The 9,395-nt window shown below is 32.7% G+C and overlaps 1 long non-coding RNA gene across 2 annotated transcripts; it reads right to left on the bottom strand.

Annotated features, from left to right (window-relative positions):
• Positions 1-3,288: 3,288 nt before the first annotated feature.
• On the bottom strand, positions 3,289-7,214 carry LOC124889425. Of its 2 annotated transcripts, XR_007048407.1 has the most exons (4): positions 6,835-7,214; positions 6,543-6,607; positions 5,718-5,773; positions 3,289-3,936 (listed from the first exon to the last, which is right to left on the bottom strand). It is a non-coding gene; the product is annotated as an uncharacterized LOC124889425 (long non-coding RNA). The 2 variants fall into 2 exon arrangements; XR_007048406.1 differs by lacking the exon at positions 6,543-6,607 and having other exon boundaries at positions 6,835-7,200.
• Positions 7,215-9,395: the final 2,181 nt, after the last annotated feature.

The raw sequence follows: 9,395 nt of genomic DNA, 5'->3' as shown, positions 1-9,395 counted from the left end.
ACACAAAATCTTCATTGAATTTCTCATAATAAGTCTATGCACCTACTTTCTTTTCGGTCAAAAACTCTCTTTTTATGAGTTATAAGCCAAGTAGTCCTGGGATTTCCTTCTTAACGCGTCTGCTGCAACAAGTTCCTTTCTTAGATAACCTCGAATAGCAAAATTCTACATGGCCATTGAGTGGTTTATCCACTGATGAGAACTGAAGAATCAAATGTCTCTCTTGATTTTTTTTTCTTTCCAGTCTCTTGTGGTCATAAATCTTACAGGTTTCATTATATAAGTAGTGCCTCTGAATTTTTAGAGAAATTTCACTATAGCTATCTTCATATCATGAGTGAGATAATTTTACTCATACTTATTCAATTGTCTTTAAGAAAAGTCTATAACATGATCATATTATACGAGAAGACATCTTAATTCCACACACAAAGTATCACAGAGCACCACAAATCCTCCAGAATATAAAAGTAAAGCTAAGCTGGTGTCGTGTAAGCATGTACTAAGCTTCAGAAAGTTCTACTCACATTTCGCTATCTACTAAGATATTTTTTTATGGGCTACGGTTCTATTCTATAGAAGTCTTTCATAACACATCTGTTGTAGGTTGTCAAGTGCAAGAAACTGTGAACCTCCATAATCCCACTCCAAAAAAAAAAAGTCTTTGAGACTGGCCAACAATTTGCAATTGAAGAACTTGGCTAAAGCTAATGTTCTTGGAATGTCGGAAATATAATTCTGAGGGGTGATCCTTGTGTTCTTCCTGGTCATAGTTCACGGGAATATACTAGAATGTAGTTCATTAGTCATTAAACACAAACAAATCTGCCAAGAAGCATCTTGAACACCTATACTTTTTGTCTATGAATACACCTAAGGCATTGATCAGTCCAAAAGTATCACAGGGGAGTTATAAAGTCTGTATCAAGTTCTGAATGTTATCTTAGAAATATCTTCTTCTGAACTAAGCTTATGATAACCGACTGAAAACCAAATTTTTAAAGTGGGCGACCCCTATAACTAATCAAAACATCAACTATAGAGAGCAAAGATAGCGTATCGTGTCCGTCTTTTTGTTCACAAATAATATCGTTGTACAATGTAGCAATATGTCCAGTTAGATAAAACTTTTTATTAGTAGGTTCTGCATTGCTCTATTAGTTATTCCAACTTTGTTAGTAACACAAGATGATGGAGTACTGATCTGAGTTGCGTTTTAGATGCTGGTCAATACTAAAATCCATTTATCATACAACGAAAAATCCAGGTGAATTCTTAGGAAATTCTATCACTATTGGCATTATTTCCAAACTCGGTATCTAATCTCTTTCGCCTCTTTTACCATTGATGAGGAATCCAACTTTTTTTTTGTAATTGTTGAGCCAACATAAATCACATAACTCTGGTTATTCCTGAACCAAATACCCTTTTTGGAGAAAATTAGCTTCATTTAGTAACCCAAGCTTAATTATCTTTCCATGCTAATCAAGGATAACATGGATGAAAGGTAATTAATTTGTACCCATTAGCATGTCAAAATGGCTTTTATCAAGTAGAATCTTCTTAATTTGTGTATCTATGCTCTCAACTCAAATCGAACAAGTTAATACATATTTCAAATAATAGAGATTCTCCAACTAGAGCGACTATTATAGAATCACGCAATAACTCATGTTGTCCTTGGTTTCAAACTCTTTGGCCTATATTAAAACCCCTAATAGATTTTTTTTCAACCTCGCATGAGTCCTTCATTGCTCACTCATAACATATTTTAGTTTCTTTAGTAAAATCAACTACTTCAGAGTTGGTAAAATCTTAGCGAGCGAATTTACTGTCTTGATTAAGGGGTTGTAACCCTTCAAAAAAAAATCCAAACCAGTAATGCGTTTGCTTGAGAATAGGTACAGAATATATCTAGCCTGTTGAGAAAATCTGGTATATATCATGTGTTGCTGCATCCATTATTTGAACCAATTTCTTAAACTCCTTATCAAGTTACACGCAACTATTCCATAAATAACTTACTAATCGGGTCAAGTCAGTGGTGGTGTTCATACAGATATTCCTATTAATACAAGATCATATCATGAATCTGGCATATGGTCATGTCCTTTGATCTCGTAAGTTGTAAGATCTACAGATTTAACATTGGAGCATCCTAGTACTTGAAAAGTTTTAATTTTTTTTTTCTTTTTTCAGACACATCCAAGTCTTAGTAGTTGCCGAGAGCTGGTTTTGGACCCTATTTTGCTGTCTAGCTCTATTCATTATGTCCATCTATCTCTGGTTTGTTGTGAGAAGAGAAATATCGTAACAATAACACACACATGTTGCTATAGATGCAGAGTAGTATTCTTTCCAGCAAAGAGATGTGTTACATGTCACATGGGTACATGAAAATCCCTCGTAGTGGCATAATAGCCTCATTTTTGGTATTGCCTGCTACTTTTATTTGTTCCCCTTAATTGGGAGAGATGGGTGTTTACCAAGGTGACCCTTAATGTCCCTAGAACCATTGTACTATCTTCTTGTTGGATGAACAAGTTCAAGACATAAAACAAAAAGATAAACAACGCTAGATTCATTTGGTTAGTCCTAACGTCACATACATAAAGAAGAATGAGAAGAACACAAAACACATACTATCATGCTCTCACAGAATCTCGATTATAGAAATGGCCGGCAACATAACCACAATTAAGATTCAACTACTATCGTGTACTCCAATAGTCATAGAAATAACCTGTCTCTGATACCAACTTTATCACGACATCAACACAATCCATCAAAATCATCAACACCCATTTACCACAAAATAACATTACTAAATCCATATCCCCACCTTATGAAAAGAAGTCAACAACTTCATAAATCAAAATAATGAAAGAATACTAAAACTCTAAACAAGTGATTATGGAGCAACTCAAAGAGTTTCAAGGAAAAAAACATAACAAATAAATTAACCGTTTCCCACGCGAACAAGTGCGGGGCTCACCAAGAATATGCCACTCGAATCCTCTAGCTAACAAGATTCTCATCATTACCTGTGTTCCATGTAAACCTCTTCTTTTTCCAACAAGCACTTTTTTATTCGAACAAGTGATGTTCTTGGGCTTACCCTTCGAGTTTGCAACCAAGAAAGGTCGTTATTGTGAAGAAGGGTTTATACAACTTCAGCTAACCATGGACATCAAATATTTTCATAACCCCAAACAGCTGTTCACATCAAGGCTCCTATAATCCTAGTTATGGGAGTTTAGCCATACATCTCAATAGAAGAAGAAGAAGAAGAAGAAGAAGTCATTATGTTTCTCATAAATAAATTCAAAAATTACTTACAAAAATCACAAGATTTGTTCTTGAATCTTCAGAAGAGAATAGGCATAAAATGTTTAGATCCACGATTCTAGCTTGAATCTCATAGAATACTACGTACAATAATATTCAAAGATGGAAATATGATAAAGATACTTAAATAAAACCTAAACTGGGTATTTATATGTTCCCAGGTGCAGAGGATTTAAAATTTAAACTCATAAAAAGCCACTTCCAAGTTGATGGTCACATCGACGGCCCTTCGGTAGACTGACGATACGTCGAGTGGACCATCGTTAAGAGTCCCAAAATGTCATGTTCTGGATAGGGGTTGACGGTTATGTCGGTGGTACATCGCTGGTTCGACAGCCCATCACAGGTACCGTTACTTGATCCTCCAGATATCCAGGTTCTGTTCCAGATTGACGACCAAGTTGGCAATCCATCGAGTTACTGACGATCCACCATTTGGACCGTCGTAGGGGTTACTCATGTGCTCATTTTTGTTTTACTCTGATGGCACCCTGATGGTCCGTCGCATGACTGACGGTTCACCATATTGACTATCAGTGGCCTTTTTCTACTATTCTTCCAAGTTTCTTCTTCAGCTAACTTCTTAACCTGAAAACACTCAAATCCAGTATTAAACATAACATCAGTTGCTTGAAAACATAAAATTATCCCTTGGAAAAAATGAAAAATATTCCGTTAAAAGCCGAAACATCACCTATCTGTTTATATATGTCTTTGTTTTCAAGTTATAAGTCAGACAGGTGATGATTTTTATTACTATATTCAGAATACCATGGCACTTATCAGTACAGTACCATGTCATGTTAAATCATTAATAACACTAGTGTTATTCAGTTGGGAGTAGGATTTAGCACCGAGAAGGAAGTATGGGTTTAGGGCATCCTATTTCCTAAAAACTATGTGCCACCGTAGGTTTAGGGACCTCGCTAGAGAGTGTTTTTCCTTACCCAAAATGGGCTCAGCTTAGTGACCACTCCAATTCAGATTCTACTCTGATGACAAGGATAGAACAACCCTCTTCAACATGGGTTAGACGTTGCACTTCATGGTAGCTCTCATGGTTTATGTTGGTTACATGATAGCTCCCACAGTTTCAGTCAGTACTCAGTTGATCTCAGTTTAGGTTTTCTTAATCAAGTAGACAGACTTCAGTATTTATTCAGTCAATTTTATAAATTATTTTAGTTATTCAGATCATGTAGTATATGCTATACTTGGTCTTGCATTGTCAGTTTTACATGTTCATGCACCCATGTTCAGATTTCACATATATTTTAGTAGTTATTGTCTCACGTACTAGTACATTCAAAGTACTGATCGCATACTTTTCTCTGCGCTATGTTGTCTTATAACATAGGTTCAGATGCACAACTCACTAAGCATCCTTAGACAGATTAGCATCCTCCCAGCAGCAACAGTGGTGAGTCCTCATCTATCGAGGATGATATTTTTATTTCAACCATTTACAATAGTTACTTTAATGTCAGTCAGTTGGAGTTATTTGGAGGCTTTTCCCATCAACTCCTCATGTTAGAGGCTTTCAGATAATCAGACTAGATATTCAGACAATCAGTTTATCTTTTATATCTTATCAGTTGTCTTTCAGATGTCTTATTTATATTCATATCAGTATTTCCTGTTTGGATTATATTTCATCAGTTTATCTTCCATACATGCTATTTCAGTATCTATTTTATTCATTGCTCTCAGCTGGTACAGTACATAGATTAGCTTCGGGCCACTTATGGCATTAAGCATTGTATCACGATTAGGGGATAACCTCAGATCGTGACAATCTTGCAGATTAATTAACCAAGGTCTTGACAAGATAAAGGGTCTGAAGCACATCGAGGAAGAGAAATGAAGTCTATAAAAAATCATGTCATATATGAGGAAATCCAACCTAGGGACTAGAGTTTCTACAATCAGATTTAATGAAAAGAACGAATCATATAATGGCTTGATATCACGACCCAAAATAGGATCATGACTGGCGCTAAGGAGGTTAGAACTCCAAAGCAAGCCTCAGCAGAATTCTACAGAAAATCGAATAGAGTTTCCCATATTTTTGGACCTATCAAGAAAATTCTCTGTCTCAAATCCACAGTACAACAACCCACATCACAACCAATCACGTCAATAACATCAATACAATCCACCAAAATCATCAACACCCATTTACCACAAAATAACAATACCAAATCCATATCTCCACCTTATGAAAAGAAGTCAACAACTTCACAAAATCAAAATAACGAAAGAATACTCAAACTCTAAAGAAGTGACTCTGGAGCGACACTAAGAGTTTCAAGGAAAAGAACATAACAAATAAATTAATCATTGCCTATGCGAACAAATGCGGGGCTTACCAGGAATTTGTCACTCGAATCCTCTAGCTAACAAGATTCTCATCGTTACCTGTGTTCTATGAAAAACAAATAGCGAGGAATGAGACGCTAGCTCAGTGAGTAATAACACTTACCACAACTATTTTAATGGGGACAAGTCATAAAATATCATGAAATAAATGGTCTTTCAGAAAACAGTAACAATAAATAGTATCATTTGTTTTATGTAAGCAACATGAACCAATTGTTTAGCAATAAACTCAATAAGCATCGTATCATATCAAATATTACATATTTGGGAGATTTCCAAGAATGAATCATGTAATCAGTGTGCCATTCTTCTTCATCAAGAATAGCCCATAACATTGGACCCCTCATAAGGAGTCAAATATCATATCAGTAGGTCCTACTCCATGCTAGTTCTACTTTCCCACTAGCAAGGGTTGTAACAGTCATCAGTAAATACAAGGTGCATCAGGTCTAACGATCTCGCCGTTAGCTACGGGATTCAAATCAAGGTCTACTCCCATTTATAAATTCTTTGTAAACAATAGGATATTCATATGAAAGTATTTTTCAGAATAGCACATATCATTTAAAGTTCATATTAAGTCATGTTACATGTAAACTTGAATAAAAATATATGCCAAAATACATATTTCTCGTGTAAGTGAAGAATATTCACAGTAATAATATCATATCTCAAATAACCATTTCAATATCACATCAAGTAAACAACTTGCCCCACATACAGTTTCAAAGCATTTCGTAACTCATTGTTTCATCAAAATCAAGTATAAAATATGCAAGTTAACAAACACAAATTAGGGTAAGATTACTACTCACAGTACATGTGACGAAATACCAAATTTATCACCTTGAACGATTTGTATCACTCTCTTCGATCAAATCTATAATCACGTTATATCAATATCGGGTTAATTCTCTTGTTTAGGCTAATTCCATGATAAAATTAGACTACCCAACCCTCAGAGTTCCATGATATTCTTAATTCATCGAACTTGTATCCAAAACAACCCTTATTGTCCATAATTCTTGTCTTTAGCAACTAAATTTCAATACCCAAAATAAATTATCCAATCTAAAAATTACGATAAAGATGTAAAAATGAATTTACCTTAAACCCAGAAGAATTTCCCAATCAAACTCTTACGCTTTTCTTTTCTTTTAACTGAACGAACAATTGATTTTTTCCCCTCTTATTGCATGATAGACAGATTACTTACCACTTTGGTTGCTCCCAATTGGTGCCTTTCTAACAGATTAATGGGAAAAAGTTCCCTTTTCTTTTTCATTATATGAATATTGGTAGATGGGCCAATTTTAAACCCTTTCCATCTTTTTGTTTTTTTCTTTTTTAGACTGAGGTAGGCTTAAGCCCTTTATTTCGTTCTTCCTTTTTATTTTGGTTTGATAGATGGGCAGCCTACTACTATCCTTCTTTTTCTTTTCTTTTTACAACTAGGATTAACATGATATGGGGTATTACACTTGATGTGGAATGCACTATTGTTTACTCCTCCCTATGATATGAGTGCATTTTATTCCTATAATGACTTGTGAAGGTTGAGTCTAAGAAATTTTAATGAAATTTTGTATCTCGAATAAGTGAGATGTTGAAATTGCAAGGCCACCCTTGACAGATTTCACCTATGTGAGTGCAGAAGTAGGCCGCTTCCTATGAGAATCGGGCTTATTCTAAAAAACACTCATGAAAGCCCGAACAACACAAGGTCGTAATGTGATGGTTATTAAAGTTTATGTCAAAGTTGTGTGTAAACAATGATATTTTATTTCCCTTAAGTAGTCATAGATCAAGTCTGAGACCACAACTGACTCTGGAGTAAAGATTACTATGTTAGTAAGTTAGGTTCAATCCAGAGTTCACCTTTATTATGTATAATAGTCTCCCTTCAATTATACTTTTATATTTTTTAGATTTTTTAAGTTGTTAGCTATTGTAATTTATAATAATTTTTGACATTATAATTTAATATTTTAAGTTGTTAGCCATTATAATTTATAATACCCTCATTTTCCAAACCTTTATAGCACTGATAGTCTATTATATTTATAAAATAATTTAAATTTTTAATTATTGGAATTTATAATACTTTTTCTTCTATTCCAATTTAAGTGACACTAATATAATTTCGAGAGGCAATGAAATATCACGATTGAAGTCGCGAAGCAGACATGTGTTAAATGATTCGTAATAACTTATTAGAAGCGATATAACAAAATTATTACAAAATATAGTTGTGAAAAAAAAAACATCAATAGTTAATTTATCTTTTTTTATTTATTTTATTCTTTTTATTAAATATTATTTTATTAATACTTAGATGACTCATAATAATTAATTAGAAATGAAATAGTAAAATTATGGTTCAACCGTTGAAGCAGACATGTCATAAATGTCTATTTTAATTTTTTTATTAAATATTATTAATTTTTAAATACGTAAATAACATATAATAATTAATTAGAAAATAACTTATTAGAAGTGATATAACAAAATTAATATAAAAAATAGTTGTGAAAAAATTTGGATGGGCCTCATATAAGATGTCAAGTTAATTTAAAACATCAATAGTTAGTTTATCATATTTTTGTTTGTTTTATTTTTTATTTTTATTAAATATTATTAATTTTTTTTAATACTTAAATGACTTATAGTAATTAATTAGGAATGAAATAATAAAATTACGGTTGACGCAGCTGAAGCAGACATGTCATAAATGTCTATTTTATATTTTTTATCAAATATTATTAATTTTTTAATACTTAAATGATATATAATAATTAATTAGGGGTGATATAATAATATCACAAAGAAAGCAGGCATGAATAACTTCACCTACTTCCTTCATTCTTCTATATATTAGAAAAAATATGCAATAATTAGAAACTATCTATTGTCTCTCATGATATGCAATGATTGAGATACTGTTGCTCTACTTTCTTGTTGTATTCTCTATTTCTAACAATAACGATATCTATCAATGAGGAGTCATTAATTGGCTATTACAACTTCACCGTGTTAACGAGATTTAATTTTCTCCTTATAATACTATCTCATTTCACTTTTTCCTCTCCCGTACACATATCAATAGAGTAATACAAGGATGGCTATGAGTTACTCCCTCCATTTCATTTTAATTGGGCACATTTTTTTTTACACTATAATTAAGAAATTACAAATTAAAGGGTGATTTTACTATTTTTTTTTCTTTACCTATATTAATGATATTCAATGGACATTAAAATTTAATGTATACTATTAATTGTAGAGATAAAATGAAGTAAAATAATTAATTTTATTTTGATTTAGTAAGTGATCAACAAATATGAGACATTTATTTTTAATAAATTGATTAACTAAAATGAAACGAATGTTAGGGTTTTTGCCCTGATTTTCTTATCAAATTTAAGTTTTACTTTTCTTAGAAAAAAAATAAAAGTAATACCATAATTACTTTTACTTTTCCTTAAAGAAAATATAAAACTTTTTCATATTTGGCAAACATCTTTCTTTGAGGAATGATTTTGGACATCTATAAATAGAACACCCATCTTCCCATGCCATAACACAATACGCATCCACAATGTAGTCTTTAAAGAGTGTTTGTTTAGTGGGAGATTTCTCTCAATATGTTTAATATTTTTTTTCGATAT

This window comes from Capsicum annuum, chromosome 12, assembly GCF_002878395.1.
Source record: "Capsicum annuum cultivar UCD-10X-F1 chromosome 12, UCD10Xv1.1, whole genome shotgun sequence".
Lineage (NCBI taxonomy): Eukaryota > Viridiplantae > Streptophyta > Magnoliopsida > Solanales > Solanaceae > Capsicum > Capsicum annuum.
The sequence above is the reverse complement of the archived record's forward strand: the minus strand, read 5'-3'. Positions and strand labels throughout refer to the sequence as shown.